Source organism: Protopterus annectens, chromosome 7.part0, assembly GCF_019279795.1.
Source record: "Protopterus annectens isolate FY-2018-M chromosome 7.part0, PAN1.0, whole genome shotgun sequence".
Classification (NCBI taxonomy): Eukaryota; Metazoa; Chordata; order Ceratodontiformes; family Protopteridae; genus Protopterus; species Protopterus annectens.
Genome location: NC_056739.1, coordinates 1,757,171,002 through 1,757,183,772, shown reverse-complemented (window position 1 = coordinate 1,757,183,772; position 12,771 = coordinate 1,757,171,002). Strand labels below are relative to the sequence as shown.

The window sequence follows — 12,771 nt, the reverse complement described above, 5'->3', positions numbered from 1 at the left end:
GTGTGTATTATGTATTGGTTTGTCCACATATATGCATCTCCACACATATATACATGTATATATAGACTACCTGACTGATTCTGCAGACTGATGAAAAATAAAAATAAACAAACTAAGAAAATGCAAACAAATGGCACAGGACAAGGTAGCACTTGAAAAAACAAATATTTAATTCAGATAAAGTAAGCAATTTCGTACAGGATAATACCTGTACTTCCTCAGACAAAAGTAAAATCAAGACAGAAACAAGTAATTTATATACATCCTCCCAAGGTACAACCCCAAATAATTAGAATCACATGATCAGTTTAACAATTAATTAACTATAAATATAACCAATACTAAATGCAAAACATTATATTAATACTAATAAGTAGAAAATATATGTGTATATATATATATATATATATATATATATATATATATATACATATATATATATATATATATATATATATATATATATATATGAAGAATACATATATTGAAGCATGAATAAGAATATAAAAGTATTACTACTAAAATTAAGAAGGCAGCACTATGTTCTGAATACTTATATTATGTTATTATAAAAAAATTATTAAAAATTAATTTAAAAATTCCATACAATAACATAGTGGCACCTTATCTGATAAGGCTTCTAAGTTTCAATATACATGCTGTAGAGCACATCATTAATGCCAGGATGTCTAAATGCATCACATCTAAGTTGCCACAGCAGCTCACATCTCTCCAACCATTAAGAGATGGGACCACCCCTTATATTGTTGATCACCTGGTCTATCACCCTAAAATCAAAACTATGGTCTGAAAAATGTATTATATGCTTGGCAAGGACATTTTCAACTTTCTTAATTGCATATGTGTGTTCATATACCCTGTCCCTGAGTCTCCTATCGGTCCTTCCTTTACAGAAGACATGGCAAACTTTACACTTAGCCAGGTAAATAATACTCCTTGTATTACAATTAAACCTGCCATTACAGAAGAATCTCATGTCTCTGACAGTGAAAGAAAGACCTGTGATAAATTTAGAGTAGGGGCATGATTCACACTTAAACATACCTTTTATTCTAGAGTTGTTAGTTTTCTTAACATTCAACATAGATTTCAAATTCAGTCCCCTTTTATATATAACCATGTGTTTACTAGGTAAATTATCCCTGACATTCTCATCAGCTGTTATCAAGTCCCAGTTCTTACACACAATGCACTTGATCACATAAGCTTCATTACAAAAAGGGGTAATAAAAGTGGAATGAAAATCAGAAGTAGGACTGGAAGTTGGTCCACTGAAGTATACATTGTAACTATCCAAAACATCCACATCACTCAGTCGAGAGTCATTCAAAATGGGTTTGAAATGACCAACCACCCTTTTAGAAGTAACTTCTTCTAGGATATCCTTCAGTAATGAATGTGGGTAACCACGTTTCAAAAACATATCCTTTAGAAACTGGCACTCCATCAAAAAATCATTATAATTGGAATTCATCCTGACAGCTCGGACTAGTTTTCCTTTAACAATCAATTTTTCTGGTGGTCAGGGCAGGAACTAGAAAATGCAGGAAAGAATTGGAGTATGTTTCTTTTTTTAAAATAATGGCCACATAACATTGTCTGACACAGTCCTTGCTTAAGCATATATCCAGAGAGGAAATCCTTGCCTTTTGGAAGTCACTTGTAAATTTTAAGACATTAGTAATACTATTCATGTAATCAATTAATTCATTAAAAATAAGCTTGTTACCTTTGAAAATAAAGATATCATCAAATTGTCAGGTATAAAAATAAATATGTTCCAAAAAAGGGTTGTTCCTTAAGATAAATTCCTTTTCCCAAAAGACCATAACCAGATTAGAAAAGCTGGCCCCACACGGTGAGCCCATGACAACATCCTTGATCTGCAAATTATAGGAGTCATCGAATAGAAAAAAGTTGTTAGTAAGTATTAGGTCCAAAACCTCTTGTACCAAATATAATTCCTCATTGCCAGTACCCTTCTGCACTAACAATTGACTGACCCAATCTATACCTAGTTCATGAGGGATCACCGTGTACAAATCCTTCATGTCCACAGTTGCAAAATTAAATTCTATCTTGAACGACAATCCATTAACATTAGTCAAAAAGACCAAGAGTCCTTACATACTTGCAGTATGTTATCCACAAATTTGGCCATAGAGTAAGTTATGGAATTGCATCCATTAACTATCGGACATAAAGGGGGGGTTGCAATTCTTTGAGAATCTTAAGTATTCCAAAGTTGAAAGGAATTTGTGGTGCTGGAACTGTTAAATAATTAAAAATATCAAAGGATATATGTACTTCAATGAATAAGTCATTTAAAAACATCCTGATTTTCTTATATGCACCATTAAGCTCATTTAAGGACACTGGCTTGTAGTTCTCAGTCTCTAGCATGAGCCTCATTTTCACCTTATAAGCATCATTATCAAAGATGACCACGCCCCCACCATTATCAGGTTGAGAAATTTGTAAGTCACTGATAGTTAAACTTGTTAATAACATTCTTTCATCAAAATTCAAGTTATTATTATTAGACATAGTAAAAGCATTTTTAAATAACTTGATATTACTTAAATCAAACACAAATGGATTCAAAAGCTGCCAAAGTCGGATTCAAGACTGGGTTAAATGTGCTATTCACATTTTATACACTACAATTATTACTTGTATTAGCACCCAAAACCAGCTTGAAATTCAGCTTCCTTACAAGCAATGTCAAGTCAATTATTGTTTTCACTAAATCCAAACTCCTAGAGGGTACAAAAGTCATAACCCTTGCTAAAACATCAGCTAACTCAGTACCAACAAGAAAAGAGGAATAATTAAACACTTTGAAGTCACCAGTAGAATTATAGATAATCTTCAACTGTTTATCCCCCTCAAAGTTGAATTATGTGAGTTGTAGTCCAACAAAAAGTCATTACACTCACCAAATGGGGTAAAACAGTTGTCCATTACCTCCGAGCTTGCCGCTGATTCCTGTGGTTCCTCTTCCTGTTGCTCTTGTAAGCCGAATGCTGTTGGATGGAATTGTAGTCCCCCTGAAAATTCTGATTCTACAGACTCGTTTCTCTGCTGTTGGATGACTGTACTAACTGATATGTTTGGAATGTCATCACTATTTTGTAGGGCTCAGATAGTGTAATGGTACATTGCTTTGATCACATTTTACAAGGCTCTGGGTCCAGGACTTGACAGGCCTTATTATTTTGTTGCAAGGCAGAACAGTTCTGCTGTGGAGGAAGGCATAAGGGCAATAATTACAAGTGGTCCCTAGTTTGGACTCCTTCACCCCATTTACACAGCCTTTGGTCAGACTTGTTGCAGTAAGAGGTTTAGAATGTGGATCCAATGTCCGACTGCACTACATAGGTATACATATATATATATATATATATATATATATATATATATATATATATATATACATACATATAATACATATATACATATATGTATGTGTGTGTGTGTGTGTGTGTGTGTGTGTGTGTGTGTGTGTTTGTGTATGTATATATATATATATATATATATATATATATATATATATATATATATATATATACATACACACACACACATATATATATATACATACATATATATATATCTATATATATATATATATATATATATATATATATATATATATATATATATATATATATATATATATATATAAACACATTTTCCTACTGTTGAATGACTGTGCTGCATGACATGATTGAAAAAACATCACACATATCTACAGCTCAGATGGCTTAGTAGTAAATTGCTATGGCTATACTGTGCAGGGTCCTGGGTTCAAGACTTGCAAGGGCTGATTATTTTGTTGCTGGGCAGAGAAAGGGCAGTTGCAAGCATGTTTGTGTGGTTTTGTGTGGTGGAAAGCAATGCTAATTTCCAGTTAAATATTCTTACAGACAGCCTTAAAAGTGCTTAATCTGTGTAGGCATTGTTTAGCCCCATGCAAACAGGCTTAATCCAGCTTACTACTACTTAAAACAGCTTACTCCCACTTACAGTTTTGAATATGCTGAGCTAAGCTAAGCTACAGGCAAACTTGCTTAGCTAAGGTTGGCAGTGCTTAAAGGGGCAGGTTCAGCACTGCTTACCAATGGGCAAATCCACTTAGCTGGGCTACTCTTTGCTTAGCATTCATATGTACACAATGCTTACACTCAGTCAGCATACCTATGCAATACTTAGCATTGCTTATGTTTTATTTTATTGGACTACCACCTATATGGGATTGATTCATCATTCATTACATATTATAACTTTATTTACCTTCACTGACATCCCCCAATGTGCTGTGATTACATTTATTCTTGTGTGGCTATACTTTATGGGGCGCTTGTGTTTATATGGGGGTTTCACTACTTGATTACATTGACACCTCACATCTGGGCCTAATACACTACTCTGGTTGAGAAATGTAAGTTACTTCTTACATAAATATACAAATCATTTAAAATTGTAATGATTACACATACAGAATGGAAAGGGATTTGGTGAGGTTTGAACCATGAATGACTATATGTAGGGCATACACTCTAACTGCTACACTGTTGCACTAATGCTTATGTTGGATATCTATTGCTATTTAACTTATCGTGCTGTTTCAGCTGGGCTAAGCATAGCTAAGCAACTGGCACACCCGTGCAGCTACACTTAAACTCTATTGCACATGTGAAAAAAAATGTATTTGTTGCATTTTTTTACTTCGTACCCTTCAGAATATCCTTGCTAATGCTAAACCTGTTATTCTACTGACTTTCTAGGTTTGTAGAGACAATTGTCCCTTATGGCTTTATCCAGATTTCTTACTCTGACGGGTTGAGAGGTGTGTGTTATATACTTCATACCCTTTCGAAAATTCAAGCTAATGCTAAACCTGTTATTCTATCAAATTTCTATGTTTGTGGGGACAATTGTCCATTATGGCTTTGCCCAGATTTCTTACTGTGATGAGTTGGGAAGTGTAACAAGCAATCTCACTCTATTTAAATTGCCATGCGGTAATTCTGGTGTGCAGCAGGCATGTGTATTGTAAGAGCACTGCTCTCAGACATACCCCTGCACTTGTACACAGAACCATGTCCGTATTACAGCTTGGCAGAATGCCTTCATGAATAGGCATGGCCCGCTGCCGTGCCACATGGGAACAGTCCCTCCCATGCAGGAATAAGCTATTCCTGCACAGAAGTTTACTGAATCCAGGAGAGTGTCTTTATAACAGCTGCAATTATAGCAGGTGACTTACTGAACCCCTATCTTATTATGTACAACATTGTCTTAGTATATACCTTAATAAATAGTAAATGGCAAAGGAACCAACAGTGCAAACACAACTAATAACCACAAAAGCACTGTGTGGAGAAAAGCGATGCAATGGACAGCTCAGGAATAATATAAAACAATAAATGACAAATGGCACTCCCATGGCAAACACGTATGCCAATTTAGTTCTTAATCAGTGGGAGAATGAGTATATATTCAGTGATAAGAATCCCCTGAACACTAATCTTTTATAATATAAGTGTTTTGTGGACAATTGTTTCATAATTTGGAAAGGGGATGAAGAGAAGCTTAAAACTTATGTTGATTATTTAAATAGGACAACAACATTTTTTAATTTTAATTGAATTATTCTGAAAAGGAAATCATATTCCTAGATGTATATATCCAAAATCATTCTAATACTTTGAATACTTGTGCATATAAAACAAGTACATGCCACTAGATATACACAATACGAGAGCATGCATGCCCTGCATGTTTTAAGGGTATTGTAAAGGGACAGTTTTCTAGAATAAGTAAATTAAATACTAGTGGTATGATATGTAAGCATCAAATGAAGGAAATGTCTACTGAATTTCTTGAGGGGGGGTTATGATAGTACCATGGTGAATACTGTTATGACTCAAGTATTAAATGAATGAAAAGGAGTAACTGCACCATTCTTAGCACAGCATGTAATAGTTCAATGAATATGGAAATTAATAATACAACCCACAATGACAGAATTAGATACGTGATTACTTTTAATAGGATGACTAAGGATGTTACGCAAGTGATATAGAAAAACTGAAAAATGTTAATGGTTATGCCTGACTTGAAGACTCTTATAGGTGTTAAACCTTCTTTTGCATATAGAACTAGGAAGAACTTAAAGAGAATGATATGCTATAAGGATTGTAAAATGTCCAGAATAGATAGTACCAAACAAGGTACCTTCCCTTGCTATAATTGCAGCTGTTGTAAAGACTCTGTTAGCAGTAATTTTTTGTACATCCAGTGACAGGAAGGAGATTTATATGTCCTTGTTATGCTATTTGTAACACCTCTTGCATTGTCTGTCTTGCTACATGTCTAAAATGTTCATCATTTTATGTGGGTAAATGTAGCCGTAAGTTTAAAGAGGGCATTATAGAACATAAATCAGATAGAAGGAGAAGAGTTATTGCAAATGTTTTGGCAAAACATATTATGGATAATAATGATGCACATGGTTTTAAATTCAGGGTTATTGGTGTTATATATAAAAATGCTATAGAGGGAGACATGAATAATATTTTGGAAAATGAGGAATATAACTGGATTTTAAGACTCAAGGCTGATACTCCCCCTGGCTTAAATAATGCAATTATCTTGAAACCTGTTTTAGTTAGGAAACAAATGCTATTGTGATATTGGCTGCTTGTTTTTATTGTGATTGGTTGGATGTGTCATGTGTTTTAAGAATGTGTACTATTTAAACTGAATATATTTTAAATGTCAAGTATAAAGCAACGAGGAAGGGGAAACCTGAAAGCTTTGCTTGCTTGTTTTTTTTTTCATTAAATCTTGGAGAGTTCTTGTGTTTCTGCATTTTTTATACTGGATATCTCTTATCTGAATACAGTTTATCACAGTGTGCTGTTTGTATAATACTGGATTTACCCATGGTTAGCGTGGTTTGCTCATGAGGAGAAGCTGAAGTGACCAAACAAAGCTAACCATAGGTAAATCAGCAATACCTACACCCCAGGTAGAAGTAAGCAGTAAGCAATGTTTTGCCCTCATCCATAGCTTTAATGAACTTCTCAAATAAGTCCACCAAGTTAAGTTTATGTCTCCCTTTTTATTTCTATTTAGTTAATTGTTTAAGTATCAGCTTTTTTCACATTCTGCCGATATCTATGATAACCCCACTTCAGCCATTGTTTTCTCTTTAGCCACTATTTTCTGAATTAGATCCCCTAGGTCCTTCCTTCTGGGTACTTCTCTTTTCCTCCACTTTCTAATAATTAGCTTATGAAATGCAAAAATTATAACCACTAGTAGATCTTTTTTCTTCCTTACATTTATTTATTGTGGGCCTAAGAAGTAAACCCCCGGAGTGAGTTTTTCCATCCCAGGCTAAATTTGCTGTAAAAAAAACTGTATTTCATTCTTTAGTTTCTTTTACATAGGGCAGTACAAAAAATGTGTATCCAGTTTGTTAATTCCTCTGTACCACACTGCCAACATGCCTCACAGGTACCTGGAAATACCCCCCCAGTCTGGCTGGCATATAAAAGTACTTATGTAAGCACTTCCAAGTAAAACTCTGACATTTTTGAATGATTTCAAGCCTTTGTACACCCACCCCCCACTGGTTTTCCCTCAAATGACATTTCGGCATTCTTTCCCAGTCTTTTTTGGACTTAGTTTTCACATTTAGTCTTACTTCTTCTGTTGCCTTTTATAGTTTACATATATACCCTTTCCCAGTGCTGCTTGTATTTCTGCTTTCTGTATGATCTTCCTCCACAACAGCACTTCTAATTGGGTGAATATCTTACCAGTTTCTATGATTTCGTACAGATTAGTTAGATGGCTCTCTGGATCTCCTAGATAAACTAGCAAGCCATCAACATACAGAGGAAATGTTACCTCTTCTTGTTCAACCTGGATACATTCCAAACCTGAGGTTCTCAATTTCAAGGCCAACAGCTCCAAATATAGAGGGAACAACAGGGCGACAAGTAATATCCTTATCTAATTCCCTTGTACACTTGAAACTTCATTGTTAATTCTGTATATATATATATATCTATATATATATATATATCTATATATATATATATCTATATATATATATATATCTATATATATATATATATATATATAGGTTCACTTTTGAATCTCGAAACATTGAAATGTCGAATTTCAGCATCTTAAGACCAAATTGTTGCGGGAAAGTGCAGAATATCAAACCTGGAAATGTCGAACCTGTGGTACTGATGGCATGTTAGGTAACTGTTATGTTTTTAAGGGTTTTGGGCAGTGTTTGTGTGTTTGGAGTGTGTTGGGAAGTTTTAGGTGTGGGTTAGGGTAGGTAGGTGAATGTGTGAGTGTGTCAGTGTTGATAGTGTTGGTGTATGTATGTATGTGATGTGTGTTTGTGCAAGGGGGATGTAGAATGTGTGGTGGTGGGTTTTCTGCATTTCGATGTTTAGTGTGACCTCAGTGGGGGGGCTTGCACCCCACATCGGGGTGCAAGGGGGCTTGCCCCCTACTTATAGGAAGGGTAGGTGTGTGTGTGTTTGTTCTGATGTGTTTGTGTGTGTTGTTTTGCTCTGTTGTAGTGTCAGGAGGTAGGTGTGTTTGTGTTTGTATGGTGTAGTGTTTTTTTGACGTTTGTGGTTTTGAATTTTGCGGGTTTGGTTTTCGGGTTTATGAGATTTTGGCTTTATAGTCTTGAGATACTGAAATTCAATATTTCAGTATTTCAAGATTATAAAATGAATATATATATATATATATATATATATATATATATATATATATATATATATATATATATTTGTGTGCATATATACTTATATAAGTATATATACTTATATATGTGTGTGTGTGTATATGTGTGTGTGTGTGTGTGTGTGTGTGTGTGTGTGTGTGTGTGTGTGTGTGTGTGTGTGTGTGTGTATATATATATATATATATATATATATATATATATATATATATATACAGATATAGATAGATATATACATGTATAGATATATAGCTATAAATATATATCTATATATCACTTGGTTAGTAAATCAATAGATCTTTCCAGGAGCAGCATTGTTTGTAAAACATTAAATAGTCAGTCCGAGATGACCCAATCAAAGACTAAACTCATTATTATTACTGTCTTTTTGGTCTTGATTGCCTCTCATATAACTACTAAAGTTTTTTTTTTTTTATCATGTTATCAGATGTTTATATTTCCTTAACAAACAAACATTGGTCCTTAAGTACTAATATCAGAGTCTCCTCTGCTAATTTTTCTACTAATACTACCATCATTGTAATCCTGAGTCAGGACTAAAATCAATCTATAAGAACTTAACTGTAATGGATTTTTGCTTGGTTTTAATATAGCAGAGATTACCGCACCTTTCATTGATGATCTTCATGAATGCTTAATACCATATTTACTTCTTCCACTAACTTTTTCTTCATTTGACCTCCTCGCAACCTGTACAATTCCAGTGGGATCTCATCCATCTGTAGTGACTTGACACTAGGCAAATCTTTCAAATGTTCTCCATACCATCAAGTGTCATTAGCTTATCTGCATGTAGAGGAGTCAAGCTCAATAACTGTATGTCCCCTAAATTTTGTTTTATCCTGTCAGCTAATATCTTATCTTTCTTTTTTTCTTGTAAAGATAGGTATAATAATTCCCACAAAGGTATTTTTCATGCTGACTATGTATCACCTCTGATCTTGTTTCTGTTTTAGCTTGTCACAAAACTACTGTTAAACTTTCCTGTGCCCCAGATGAATTATCCAAAAATGTTTTGCACTGCTTTTAGCTTCAGTTTCATCTCACCTGTAATATAATTTCTAGTTCCTGTTGCATCCTAGTAATCTATTTCTCTACCCCTTCCTCTCCTTTACACCACCTTTCCAGGAGCTCCTTTGACCAACATTGCCATTCTAACAACACCCTGATCTCATTTTATTTTTTTTTCAAAGTTGTGAATATATTTAAATCCAATTGCCAATCATGCTTTTTTCTCTCCCATCTAACTTCTATATCGATCTCCTTCCCTTTTCTGTAATGTTCTCCTCCACTACTTTGAACTCCCAACATTTCCCAAATTGTTTTGCTTTAATATAATGAATGGGAAATCTTCAATGTTTACTCACAATTCTATATGATAATCCCATTGTAATTACCAAGGGGCATAGTCGGACATAAATATCAGCTGCATCTCCCTTGCCTGTACTCTGTTTCCCTTCCCCTTACACGTCATCATCATCTTTTGGCTGTTCCCGTTAAGGGTGGCCACAGCAGATCATCTGTTTCCATTTCTTCCTGTCCTCTAAATCTTGCTCTGTCACACCAACCACCTGCATGTCCTCTCTCACCACATCCATAAACCTTATCTTAGGCCTTCCTCTTTTCTGGTTACCTGGTAGCTTCATCCTTAGCATCCTTTTCCCAATATAGTCAGCATCCCTCCTCAGCACATGTCCAAGCCAACATAATCTTGCCTCTCTGGCTTTGTCTGCAAACCTTCCAACCTGGGCTGACCCTCTAATATACTTATTCATAATCCTGTCCACCCTCGGCACACCCAGTGCAAATCTTAACATCTTTAACTCTGCCACATCCAGCTCTAACTCTTGCCTTTTTGTCAATGCCACTGTCTCCAACCCATATAACATAGCTGGTCTCACTACCCTCTTGTAGACCTTCCCTTTCACTCTTACAGGTACTCGTCTGTCACAAATCACTCCTGACACTATTCTCCACCCACTCCATCCTGCCTGTACTCTCTTCTTCACCTCTCTTCCACACTCACTAGTACTCTGAACTATTGATCCTAAGTATTTAAACTCATTCATCTTCGCCAGATCTACTCATTGCATCCTCACCATTCCTCTATCCTCCCTCTCATTCACACACATATATTCTGTCTTAGTCCTGCTGACCTTCATTCCTCTTCTCTCTAGAGCATATCTCCATCTCTCCAGGGTCTCCTCCACCTGTTCTCTACTCTCACTACAGATCACAATGTCATCTGCAAACATCATAGTCCATGGGGACTTGGGGACTCCTGTCTGATCTGGACTGTCAACCTGTCCATCACCATTGCAAATAAGAAAGGGCTCAGAGCTGATCCTTGATGTAATCCCACCTCCACCTTAAATGCATCCGTCACTCCCACCACAGACCTCACTGCTGTCACACTACCCTCGTACATATCCTGTACCACTCTTACATACTTCTCTGACACTCCCGACTTCCTCATACAATACCACAACTCCTCTCTAGGCACCCTGTCATATGCTTTCTCTAAGTCTACAAAAACACAATGCAACTCCTTCTGACCTTCTCTGTACTTCTCCATCAACATTCGCAGAGCAAACATTGCATGTGTAGTGCTCTTTCCTGGCATGAAACCATACTGCTGATCACTAATCATCACCTCCCTTCTTAACCTAGCTTCCACTACTCTTTCACATAACTTCATGCTGTGACTGATCAGTTTAATCCCTCTCTAGTTACTACAGCTCTGCACACATAAACCCTATGAATCCTCAAAAAGCACCATACTACATTAGAATAATATGTGTAGGGTGCCTTATTTCCTACATGTCATTCATCACAACTGTCTCCATCAGAGCAGTAAAATATCTCCCTTTTCCTTTGACTCTCATACTTCAACGGCCTCCATCAACACCACTGTGATGAACAACTAAGCTGAAGTCTCCACTGCACACTATTATTCCTTCTCAAAACTTTAATAATAGTCCACACATTCCCTAGATATCCTGGGGGAGGAATTCAGGTACCCCTATGTATACTTATCATTGTCAAAAAAAGTCCTCTATTCCTACTTATGTAGCAACACATTTTTCCTCAGGATCCTTAAGCTGCTTGATTATAATCCTTATTATGAGGTAAATTTCTTGGCAGCCATGTCTTGAACACATAATAAGTTGATTATGATCAAAGACCTGTTCATAACCGTATATGTAGTACACGGAGTGCTATTACTATGCTCTAATATCAGGAAAAAAACAAGCTATCTAAGTGCCTCTCTAGCAAAAGTCCCAATATTAATAGCACTTAGAAAGTGCTTAACAATCATTAATTGTTTTTTAAAATTGTTAAGCACTATTCTAAGCACTGTTGATATTTGGTTTCACTTGGTAGTAAGTAGTGACAGTGCCGGCCAACTAACAGTAGCAGCAGAAGCAGACACAGCTTTGTTTCTGCCTGCTCTGTATACCTGCCAACAGTTTCCAAGTTCAGATCACGTTTTTGCCCTGTCCCTCATAAACTCCTTTCATTATCTGATAAGTCACTGAAGATTACAGTCAGTCAGTCAAAAATTCCAGAAACAGACTCTCACTCTTCTTATTGTTCACAATGCATGTTGGTGCAAAAGCCTGTCATTCTATTACCAGGTTATATGAAGTAGAGCAGTATTTAAAATGGCTGTTTTCATCTTTTGACCCACCCTCCAAAAAAAAAAAAACAAAAACAAGTTATAGGTCTGCTACTACTGTCTGTTGGATATTGCTCACTAAGAGCTTTATCAGATTTCAAAGCCATTCGCCTTTCAATCTTTATAGTTGGGGTGCATTTCTTGGCAGCCACGTCTTCAACACATAATTATATGGTTATGACTACAGACCCTGTCATAATCCTCTACACAATGCACAAGCTATGCCACATAAGCAAAGAAATTAATTTAATTTCCTTTT

At 35.7% G+C, this 12,771-nt stretch overlaps 1 protein-coding gene across 3 annotated transcripts in view; it reads left to right on the top strand.

Moving 5' to 3' along the window:
* The window catches only part of LOC122807226 (aminopeptidase Ey-like), a 1,536,433-nt gene that overhangs the window by 332,722 nt on the left and 1,190,940 nt on the right, over positions 1 to 12,771 (top strand). The gene's annotated exons all lie outside the window — the stretch shown is intronic.